The sequence below is a fragment of the Tursiops truncatus genome, chromosome 11 (assembly GCF_011762595.2).
Source record: "Tursiops truncatus isolate mTurTru1 chromosome 11, mTurTru1.mat.Y, whole genome shotgun sequence".
NCBI lineage: Eukaryota > Metazoa > Chordata > Mammalia > Artiodactyla > Delphinidae > Tursiops > Tursiops truncatus.
Genome location: NC_047044.1, coordinates 58000942 through 58012876, shown reverse-complemented (window position 1 = coordinate 58012876; position 11935 = coordinate 58000942). Strand labels below are relative to the sequence as shown.

Genomic DNA, 11935 nt, shown 5'->3' with positions numbered 1-11935 from the left:
CCTGTCTCCAGGCACATCAATTGGTGGAGGTACCCCATCTTTTTTCTGCGGTCGAACTGCCGCTTTGTGCAAGGCACTGGGTTAGGCTCTTGGGGGATGGTAACCAAGAGAATCAAAACAGTACCTGTCTACTGTAGAAGGTCACTTAACGGTGCAGTAAGGGAGAAATACAATGCGCCGCTCGTTAGAAGACAGAAGGTTTAAGGAAGTGCGGTAAGACATTTTGGGAAGTGTTTGGGGGCTTCATATTAAGCATTGAGGACTTGGTATCTATACTGTGCAAGGCAGATGTTGGGAACTACGGACATTGGACCCAATGCTCAAATCCCTTTGAAAGGGGAGATTAAACCCCAGCTCTCAATACCGTGATTCTAAGGAGCTTAGTGCTTGTTGGGGAAAACAAAATAAAGCACACAAATCCAGATATTTGAGTCCTATAATGGAAGTACAAAAAATAACGGGAGCATAAAAGGAGAGGTCGATATTGACTGGAAGGATTAAGAGAGGCCTTGTTAAGAAAAACTACCCAAAACATGGAAATAAGGCAAGGAGTGGAGGGATGACCTTCAGTTCACGCTGGGACATGGTTTAACTTGTCTGCCCAAGGATGATTCTCTAGGAGAAGGTACCTGTGTTTGACTTGCTATTTGTTATATGATAAGAGCTCAGACATTGTGAAGTTACTTGAGTTGCAGATTGCTGTCTGATAGAAAAGCTAACTCGAAAGTTCATGGTTTTATTGCTCTGTAGGAGCTAACCAGTTTTGTTTAACCTGCAACCTTATTCTAATTCTTATTTTTATGCCTGTAAATATCTAGTTCCTTAAATGCTCCTGGAACCAGCTTTACCGTCTTACTGGTTCCCTCGGTGAGTTAAATAAATGAATGCTTGGCTCACGTTAATTTTATATTGGCGGGAGAATCATGTTTTGAAATTTTTTGAAAATTTTACTTTGATAGCCTCAGAGGTGACAACAGGAATGAGTGGGAACAGTACATTCCAGGCAAGGATCTTGATAGGTGAAGAGACAGGAATAAGTATATCTAGGTGGAGTTGGCAAACTTTCTGTAAAGGGTCAGATAAGGCCACAAGGTCTCTACTGCAGCTTTTGAACTCTGCTATTGTAGCATGAAATCAACCATAGATAATGTGTAAGCAAATGAGAGTGTGTTGGGAAAAAAAACTAAGAATGCTGAAATTGGAATTTTTTTATGTCCGCATGTCATATGATTTTCTTTTCCAACCTTTAAAAATGTAAAAATCATTCTTACCTTGAAGGCCATACAAAAAATTAGCAGCCTGCAGGCTGTAGTTTGCCAATCCCTGGCCTAGGAAGTCCAGAGTGTAGGGAGAGGGTAGGTCACACTGAGTATCAGGATAATTGTTTTCAACTTATTTCTCTGACAGTGGGAAGCTATTGAAGTTTTTTTGAAGGAGAGTAACACTCTTATGTTCTAGAAAGATTAATTTGGCAACAACATATAAGATGAACTGAAAATGGAGGAACTGAATTGAAGATAGCATTTAGAAGTCTGCAACCCGAAATAACTGGCATTTTCCCTTATCAAAAGAAGTGCTATGGGAAAAACCATCACACAAGAAATTTTTGAAAATTCAAATCCATTGCATTGTAATTTATAGTTTATTTACTACCCCCATTGGACATATTTCAAGGGATTTCATGTTAGTGTAGCTCTGGAAATGGCGTCTCACCCAGAAGTTTCACAGATAGCTTATAATCAGGTTTATCCATGTCTTTACATTTTATCTCATCCATTAGCTGATGGGGACCCAAGTTGTACCAGATCTCTTTTTCAAATTCACTGAAAAGTTCTGTATCTAGTAGGGGGCAAAATCTAGATTCAAAGATGTATAGTTAGTAGTGTCAGGGCTTTGGGGAGAGAAATATGCAACCCGAATTGGCAAAAACTAGAAAATACTTGGTATTAGATGCCATTTCACACGTTTGATCCTAACAGTCTCCTAAGAGAAAAGAAGTACCCAGGCCAATTTAAAACACTAGTAAAAAGGAACACAGAATTTGTCAGTTTTAATTGTAGCATCCACCTTCTCCCTGATATTTTACTGAGGACTGAATTTCAATGTGTCCACAGTCACTAATAGCAAAAGAGAACTTTATAGGCTGATATGAGAAATTTTAAAAATTAAAAAAAAATTATAACAGGTGAGAAAAGTCCAGTTTTATGAGGGGGTTTTCTAAAACGATAAGAACTTAGAGGTTGTTACTTTTGTATTTGTAAGGTAAATAAAAGGAAAGGGGGCAAAGTAGTAACCTGTTCTAGGTATAGGAAATAAGAAATTGGTCATAAAGTTTAAAGGAGACATCATGACCTAGCTAAATGTAAACATCACATATACCAACTTAAATTACTTTATGTTCTCTGATATCATTATCTTCCTACAATTTAGAAGCATACCTTACCAGTCTGGTTTAGCAGTAATAGAAAGGGTTAAGAAATGACTGTGTCTTGTGTTGAGCTTTTTCATATTTTGAGTTTTGCTGCTAGTCTCTCACTGTAGGATGACAAAAGCATGAACAGCTCTCAGTGTAGGAAGCAGCTTTAAAAAGCTAATTTATTTTTAAATAAAATACATTGAAATGTTCTAAAAATGGTCTTCTACCCCAAACATCACCTTACAGCTGTTCATGTTGTAGAAAATAAGACAATAAATAGAGTGATATATGCTTGTTTCTATGTAAATTAGCAGTACTCTCTGGGATCAGAAAAAATCAGATAATTTTAATTTCATGGTTTTCATGAGAGAGAATGTATTACAGTTCTCGGGTAACTCTGTTTGCCATAAGCAAATACTTCATTGTGCTCTTTCCATTGTGTAAGGTAGGAAGTGACCAGAAAAAGGTTACATATACATTCAGACATTAGATTTTGGGGGAATATTAACATCATTTTGTTCAGCACCTTGCAGGATAACTGAGTATATAATGGGATGATGGAGAAATAGGATTGCTTTCAAAGTTAAGGGAGGCTTCTTTTTTTCTGATATTTTAGTTGTTCACCTGAAATTTTTTTAATGCTCCCTTTTCTAGGAAATAAGGGCTAGGTAATTCCATTTGGAGGAAAATAAGAGAAGACCAAGTGCTAAGAGATTTCATTTAAAAAATATTTGGAGGGAATTCCCTGGGAGTCCAGTGGTTAGGACTCCATGCTTTCACTGCTGTGGGCCAGGTTTCAATCCCTGGTTGGGGAACTAAGATCCCACAAGCCATCCAATGTGGCAAAAAAAAATTTTTTTAATTTTTTAAAAATTTGGAATTTAGGGCTTCCCTGGTGGCGCAGTGGTTGAGAGTCCGCCTGCCGATGCAGGGGATGCGGGTTCGTGCCCCGGTCCGGGAAGATCCCACATGCTGTGGAGCGGCTGGGCCCGTGAGCCATGGCTGCTGAGCCTGCGCTCCGCAGTGGGAAAGGCCACAACAGTGAGAGGCCCGCGTACTGCAAAAAAAAAAAAAAAAATTGGAATTTAGAGCCTACCATATGTCTGATACAGCAAAGCAATATTGTTCCTGACCTCCAGGAATTCTAGAAAAGGTAAATAAGTAAATAGATAAATTATAATGCATGTGACAAGTACTATATTAGAGCTGTAAACAGAGTACTGTGGGAACAGCAACCCAAAGAACTAAGTAGGGGCATCTGGGAAAGCATCAAAGAGGGGTAATGATCAAAGCTGAGTTTCAAAGGCTGAATGAATTTCTCCCAGGCCAATGGTGAGAGGTAGAAGAGGGTATTCCGGGAGAAGAATATGGAGAATATAGCATATGTAAAGCAGAGGCAATGGAATTATCAGGGATCTGTGCAAGGTTCAGTGTGGCCAGAGCCTAAGAGAGACTATAGGTAAAGGAGAGTGATGAGAGATAAGGCAGGAAGTTCAGTGGGTTCAGGCCAGATGGTAAAGGGCCCTATATGTCTGCTTAAAAGTTTGTACTTAATTCTATTGGCAACAAGTTTTTAATAGGAATGATGCTATAGCGTGAGTGGACAAGCTTCTTGCGTATAGGTACTGGTGTCATATTTGTTTGTTTCCAGTGCCAGACACATAATAGATGCTCAAAAGTTTGTGGAATATAATTTGCTGTAAAAAGACTGCAGACAGGCCAGCTATGGTAGTTTAGGCAAGAGAGTAGAGCCAGAACTAAAGCAGTTGCTGAAGGGCTGAAGAGAAATGCTCACCCAGAATTTTGATACATTTCTGCCCTTGAAGACCAGTTAGAGAAGTGGGGAAGAGATAAAGAGGCTTCTAGTTTGGGAGAGGGGGTGAAATGTGACACCATTAGCTGAGACTGAAAGGGACAGATGGAGGAGTAAAAAGAGATAGTTTAATATTGTATATATTTAGTACTTGAGGGAAGGATTTTTATTTTTGTAGCTTGTTTAGGAATGAGGAGTGGTTTTTGTTTGTTTTTATCATGTTTGAAGAGTAAGAGAAGCAGCTAGTAGAAAGGGAGGGGTTGAAGACAGGATAACAGAGAACAAGGTCTGGTATGAAGCAGGAGAGGATAAAACACAGAGGAAAGAGGGAAGGAGATGAAAGCCTAAGGGCTTTTAAACTAGTATGTAAACAGGTTCTAAACTCCTTCACATACAAAAACTCAAGGCTTGGCTTGTAAGGAGGATCTCTTATGTAGTGTATATAGATAGAACTATTTTGGTACTCTAATCCTGGAATGTTAAAGTTTTGGCTTTGTGTGATAGACTGTATGCTTGTGTCCCCCGCAAAATTCATTGGTTGAAATCCTAACCTCCAGTGTGATGGTATTAGGAGGTGGGGACTTTGAGAGGTAATTAGGTCATGAGGGTGAACCATCATAAATGGGATTAGTGCCCATTTAGAAGGGACCCCAGAGACCTCTCTCTTCCCGTCATTCCACCATGTGAGGATACAATGAAAAGTCACAGTCTGCAACTGGGAAGAGAGCTTTCAGCAGAACCCAACCGTGCTAGTACCCTGATCTCAAACTTCTAGCCTCCAAAACTGTGAGAAATAAAGTTCAATTGTTTATAAGCTACCTAGTATATGGTACTTTGTTAGAGCAGCTTATCCTAAGACAATTTGCCAAAGACGATCAAGCATATATCAAAGTGATGATTTCATACAGATCTGATCACCTCTGTATAAACATTAATGATAACCAATAACAGGAATGGGGTATTATTGATAGAGTCCAGACACAGATACAAGAATATTTTGTACTGGACTTCCCTGGTGGTCCAGTGGTTGAGAATCTGCCTTCCAATGCAGGGGACGTGGGTTTGATTCCTGGTCGGGGAACTAAGATCCCACATGCCACCGGGCAACTAAGGCTACATGCTGCAACTACTGAGCACACACGCTCTGGAGCCCACACGCCACAACTAGAGAGCCCACTTGCCACAACTAAGACCCGACACAGCCGAATAAATATTTTAAAAAAAAATAGTGTGGTACTGGCTTAAAGGCAGACATGTAGACCAATGGAACAAAACAGAGAGACCAGAAACAAACCTTTGCATAATGGCCGAATAATTTTAAAAAAAGATTTTGTACTGAAACTAATATAATGTTATGTGTCAATTATATCTCAATAAAAAATAATTTTAAAAGGTACTTTGTTATCTAAATAGTGAAGTTTTACCACTTTTTTTTTTTTACCACTTTAATATTTTTATTTTCACTATAAAATTGTAGTTTTCTTGGGACTTCCCTGGTGGTGCAGTGGATAAGACTCCATACTCCCAATGGAGGGGGCCCGGGTTTGATCGCTGGTCAGGGAGCTAGATCCCACATGCATGCCGCAACTAAGAGTTCACATGCCACAACTAAGGAGCTTGTGAGCCGCAACTAAGACCCAGCGCAACCAAATAAATATTTTTAAAAATTGTAGTTTCTATAAAGTCAGAGATTTTGTTTTGTTTGTTGTACTCCTAGGGCCTGATATGTAATAGGCATTTCCTCCATTTATTCAACACATATTTATTGAGCACCTACTATGGCCCAGGTGTTGTTGTAGATGCTGAAGATATAACAATGAACAAAACAAAAGTCCTTACCGTCATACATCTTACATTTTAATGAGGGAGACAATAAAGAAGCAAGAAATATGCTGAGATGCATTATTCAATGTCTTTACAAAAAGATTTAAGAAATTACAATCACCTCCAAATTATCTAATATATATTAAAATTACACATTCTCAAGTATGTGGCCAAAGAAGGTTGCAAGGAAATGAATTGGTGATGACAAGGTTGCAGTTATTGGTGATGCAGTTATTTGGTGATGACAAGGTCATATAATCATTGAAATGGTGGCTCAGGTATGGTGAAGGAGAATATCATTGGAGGAGAAGAGGTCAAGGAACTTGAAACGCCAAAGTATTGAAGGGTTATTGATATCACCAAGAATTCTGATGGCTGTCCCTGGAGAGGGTGATAGAGAGCCAGGATCTAAAGCCTTAAAGGAATGAGTAGAAGTAACCTAGGGAAAGAGGCAATAAATTACAAGAAGAGCTAGTGTGTAGTATACAGATCTTCCTCAATTTACGATGGGGTTATGTCAAACCCATGGTAAGTTGAAAATACTGTAAGTCAGGACTTCCCTGGTGGCACAGTGGTTGAGAATCCACCTGCCAATGCAGGGGACACATGGTTTTGAGCCCTGGTCTGGGAAGATCCCATATGCCGCGGAGCAACTAAGCCCGTGCACCACAACTGCTGAGCCTGCGCTCTGGAGCCCGCAAGCCACAACTACTGCAGCCCGCAGGCCTAGAGCCTGTGCTCCGCAACAAGAGAAGCCACCGCAATGAAAGGCCAGCACACCGCAAAGAAGAGTAGCCACCACTTGCCACAACTAGAGGAAGCCTGCATGCAGCAACAAAGACCCAATGCAGCCAAAAATACAAAACAAACAAACAAACAAAACCAGTATGGAGGTTCCTCAGAAAACTAAAAATAGAACTACCATATGATCTAGCAATCCCACTCCTGGGCATATACCCAGACAAAACTATAATTCAAAAAGTTACATGCACCCCTATGTTCATAGCAGTACTATATTCATAGCAGTACTATTCACAATAGCCAAGTCATGGAAACAACCTAAATGTCCATCGACAGATGAATGGATAAAGAAGATGTGGGACATAATATACAATGGAATACTACTCAGCCATAAAAAAGAACAAAATAATGCCATTTGCAGCAACATGGATGTAACTAGAGATTATCATACTAAGTGAAATCAGAAAAAAAGGCAAAATACCATATGATATCATTTATATGTGGAATCTAAAATATGGCACAAATGAACCTATCCACAAAACAGAAACAGACTCACAGATGTAGAGAACAGACTTGTGGTTGCCAAGGGGGAGGGAGGAGGGAGAGGGATGGACTGTGAGTTTAGGATTAGTAGATGTAAACTATTACATTTAGAATGGATAAATAACAAGGTCTTACTGTATAGCACAGGGAACTATATCCAATCTCCTGGGATAAACCGTAATGGAAAAAATATTTTTAAAAGAATGTAAAAATAAACGAATAAATAAGGGAGTTCCCTGGCAGTCCAGTGATTAGGACTCAGTGCTTTCACTGCCATAGCCCCGGGTTCAATCTCTGGATCTCTGGTCGGGGAATTAAGATCCCAGAAGCCACATGGCATGGCCAAAAAACAAACAAAGCAAAACTTTGAATAAATAAATATAGTAAAGTCTTGAACATCTCATGTAACTTACTGAATACAGGCATGCCTTGGAGATATTACAGGTTTGGTTCCAGACAACCACAATAAAGCAAATGTCAAAATGAGTCAGGCTTCCCTGGTGGCGCAGTGGTTGAGAGTCTGCCTGCCGATGCAGGGAACACGGGTTCGTGCCCCGGTCCGGGAGGATCCCACGTGCCGCGGAGCGGCTGGGCCCGTGAGCCATGGCCACTGAGCCTGCGCGTCCGGAGCCTGTGCTCCGCAGCGGGAGAGGCCACAGCGGTGAGGCCCACGTACCGCAAAAATAAATAAATAAATAAAGTGAGTCACACAAATCTTTTGGTTTCCCAGTGCATATAAAAGTTATGGTTACACTATACTATAGCCTAAGTGTGCAACAGCATTATGTCTAAAAAAACAATGTACATACCTTAATTAAAAAATACTTTATTGGTAATTCCCTGGCGGTCCAGTGGTTAGGACTGTGTTTCCACTGCAGGGGGTACAGGTTCGATCCCTGGTTGGGGATCTAAGATCCTGCACGCTGCGTGGCATGGCCAAAAAACCCCAAACCAAACCAAAACAACAACAAAACTTTATTGCTAAAAAATGCTAACCATTATCTGAGCCTTCAGTGAATCATAATCTTTTTGCAGTAGTAGCATTAAAAATCAGTGATCACAGATCACTATAACAAATATGATAATAATGCAAAAGTTTGAAATATTGCAAGAATTACCAATATGTGACATGGAAACAAAGTGCTGTTGGAAATAATAGCACCAATAGACACGCTAGATGCAGGGTTGCTACAAACCTTTAATTTGTAAAAAATGTAAAGTGAAGCACAATAAAACAAGGTATGCCTGTACTGTACTAAAAGCGAAAAACAGAATAGTTGTATGGGTACAGAATTGTTGTCAGTGTATGGCTTGTTTACCCTTGTGATCGAGTGGCTGACTGGGAGCTGTGGGTCACTGCACTGCCCCGCAACACAAGAGAGTATTGTACCACATATTGCTAGCCCAGGAAAAGATCAAAATTCAAAATTTGAAAGTATGGTTTCTTCTATATGCATATACTTTTGCACCATTGTAAAGCTGAAAAATCACCATGTCCAACAATTCTAAGTTGGAGGCTGTCTGTAGTCTGATAACTTATGATTTAAAGAGGACACTTACCCCACCTCTAGGCCCAATAGTAACAGAGTGTAGGAGAATAGCTACATTCAAGAGGGCTGCAGGGGAAACATTGCCATCAAAGGAGAGCCAGGTTACACTTAGAGCAAGAAGGTGAAGGAAATGTTCAGAGAAGAGATTGAGGATATAAGGGATTTTGCAGATATTTGATCTTGAGTTCAGTTGTGAAAGGATTTCAAAATGTGGGAAGGCATGTAAAATGGAGTTAGAAGCAATGATATACAGACTGTAGGAATTTTAGAGTCCAGGGCATAAGGCATGGCTGGGGACTCCTGGATTCTAATGATAACTGACTGCACAGGGATAAAGGGCATAATGATCTCAAGGGAGATGGTGGTAGAGAGGCTGTGAATATTGAGTACAGTGGGGAATCTTTTTTAAAAAATTAATTAATTAAGGCTGTGCCGGGTCTTAGTTGCAGGATGCAGGATCTTTTAGTTGCAGCATGCAGGATCTTTTATTTGTGGCATGCAGGGTCTTTTAGTTGTGGCATTTGGGCTCATAGTTGTGGCATGAATGCAGGATCTATTTCCTCGACCAGGGATAGAACCCAGGCCCCCTCCATTGAGAGCATGGAGTCTTACCCACTGGACCACCAGGGAAGTCCCACAGTGGGGAATCTTGCCAGGACATGAAGAGTTCTGGGGTTCCCACTTGACCTCTGCTGATAGAGGTCAGTAGGGAGACATGCAGAAGGGCTGTTCTCACCCTGAGGATACTGACTCCCTCACTTTTTTAAAAATAAGAATTTGGGAATTCCCTGGTGACCTAGTGGTTAGGCTTCCGGGCTTTCACTGCTGTGGCCCTGGTTCAGTCCGTGGTCGGGGAACTGACACCCTGCAAGCCACACCGCACGGCAAAAAAAAAAAAAAAAAAAATTGTATTAAAGTGTACAAATCTGAGTCCCCCTTGACTTCTCAGGAACCTCCACTCCAGGCTTATAGAGGGACATTCTTAATTCCTAGCCCATGGGTCACTCTCTTTTATTTTATTTTTAATTTTTAAAAATTTATTTAAAATTTTAAGATCCTGGCATGAGGGATCTTAGATCCCTGACGAGGGATCGAACCCGTGCCCCCTGCATGGAAGCAGGGAGTCTTAACCACTGCACCGCCAGGGAAGTCCCCATGGGTTACTCTCTTGACCCCTGCAGATGCCAACAGCAGTCTTTACAGGACTGGTTTCATTTCTAGTAGCTTTTTTTTTTCTTCTTTTTTTTTGCCACATCGAGCAGCAAGCGGGATCTTAGTTCCCCAATCAGGGATTGAATCCATGCTGCCTGCAGTGGAAGCGCGGAGTCCTAACCACTGGACCACCAGGGAAGTCTCTATTTCTAGCAGCTTTCTCTTGATTCCTGCTCAATAAATAATTTGTTGAAGGAGTGCATCAGGTGCCAGATCTGTGATAGAAATCACTTTTTACCTCAGAGGACCTCAGATCACTTGAGTTCTGTGTTTCCAGATTTGCAACATGGAAATAAAACTAATATCTAACTCCCACACAATATCTAAGATATATTTCTATATGGGTAACTTTAAGGGCTTCGAAATCCTCAGGAAAATGCCAAAGAAGCCCTTATGTTTTTTGATCCTCTGTTCAGCATGTATGGCTTATTGCCTGATGCTCATGAATAGAACACTGATTAAGTACTAACAGATATTTATAGCATTCATCAATATGAGGAAAGAGTAAAGGGATAGATATGATAATTGCTAAATTATTTCTATATCTAGATTGATTTTCTATCATAACTTCTTATCAGCTATATTCCCATCCAAGCTTCATATGTTTAATTCCCCACATTAGAGAAATGATCCTGAAGTGATATTAAATTTCAACTATTTCAGTTTTTAAACACCACATCTTAAGAAGAGCATACTAATATTGCGCCAATCTTTATTTTTCTAGGGCAACCCGAGGTTTATGAAATGTGAGGGTGAAGAAAGAAATATTTGAATGCGAGAATAGTGCAGGGCTATCTTCATCTTCACTGAAACTGAGGACAACCCTAAGTGCCATTTAAAAATTGTGAAGTACACACACACAGGATTCTGGAAATGGTATGGAGAGTTTGAGATATCATCAGAGATCCAGATTCTTTAAGTTTTCCACTCCTTGATCCCTAGGGCCCTTGTCCTTATGGTCTAAGATATCTGTTGGATTTCCAGCCATCACATTCATGTTCCAGGCAGTAGGATGGAGGATTGGAGAAAAAGAGAGAGAAAGAAGACATCCCAGCATTCTTTTATTTTTATTTATTTATTTATTGGCTGCGTTAGGTCTTCATTGCTGCGTAGTTGCGGCGAGCCGGGGCTGCTCTTTGTTGAAGTGCTCGGGCGTCTTATCGCGGTGGCTTCTTTTGTTGCGAAGCACGGCTTCTAGGCACGCGGGCTTCAGTAGTTGCAGCACATGGGCTCAGTAGTTGTGGCACAGGGGCTTAGTTGCTCCGTGGCGTGTAGGATCTTCTCTGACCGGGGATCGAGCCCGTGTCCCCTGCATTGGCAGGTGGATTCTTTTTTTTTTTTTTTTTTTGCGGTACTTGGGCGTCTCACTGTTGTGGCCTCTCCCGCTGCGGAGCGCAGGCTCAGCGGCCATGGCTCACGAGCCCAGCCGCTCCGCGGCACGTGGGATCTTCCCGGACCGGGGCACGAACCCGTGTCCCCTGCATCGGCAGGCGGACTCTCAACCACTGCGCCACCAGGGAAGCCCGGCAGGTGGATTCTTAACCACTGTGCCACCAGGGAAGTTCCCCAGCAATCTTTTATTATTTTTTAAATTTATTTTTTACATTTTTTTTTTTTTTTTTTTTTTTGTGGCTGTGTTGGGTCTTCGTTGCTGTGTGCAGGCTTTCTCTAGTTGCGGCGAGCGGGGGCTACTCTTCGTTGCGGTGTCTGGGCTTCTCATTGCCCAGCAATCTTTTAAATCAATCTGCCAAAAGCTGGCACAGAACCTTTCTATTTGCAACTCACTGGCAAGAACTTACGTGGCTACATCTAGTTGCAAGGGAGACTGGGAGAATG

General features: G+C 41.1%; 1 long non-coding RNA gene across 1 annotated transcript in view; it reads left to right on the top strand.

Annotated features, from left to right (window-relative positions):
* The window catches only part of LOC141275862 (uncharacterized), a 56626-nt gene extending 45776 nt beyond the window's left edge, over positions 1 to 10850 (top strand). Inside the window, exon 3 of the long non-coding RNA XR_012324347.1 lies at positions 10824 to 10850. This is a non-coding gene — a long non-coding RNA (uncharacterized lncRNA). The remainder of the gene's footprint in view (positions 1 to 10823) is intronic.
* Positions 10851 to 11935: the final 1085 nt, after the last annotated feature.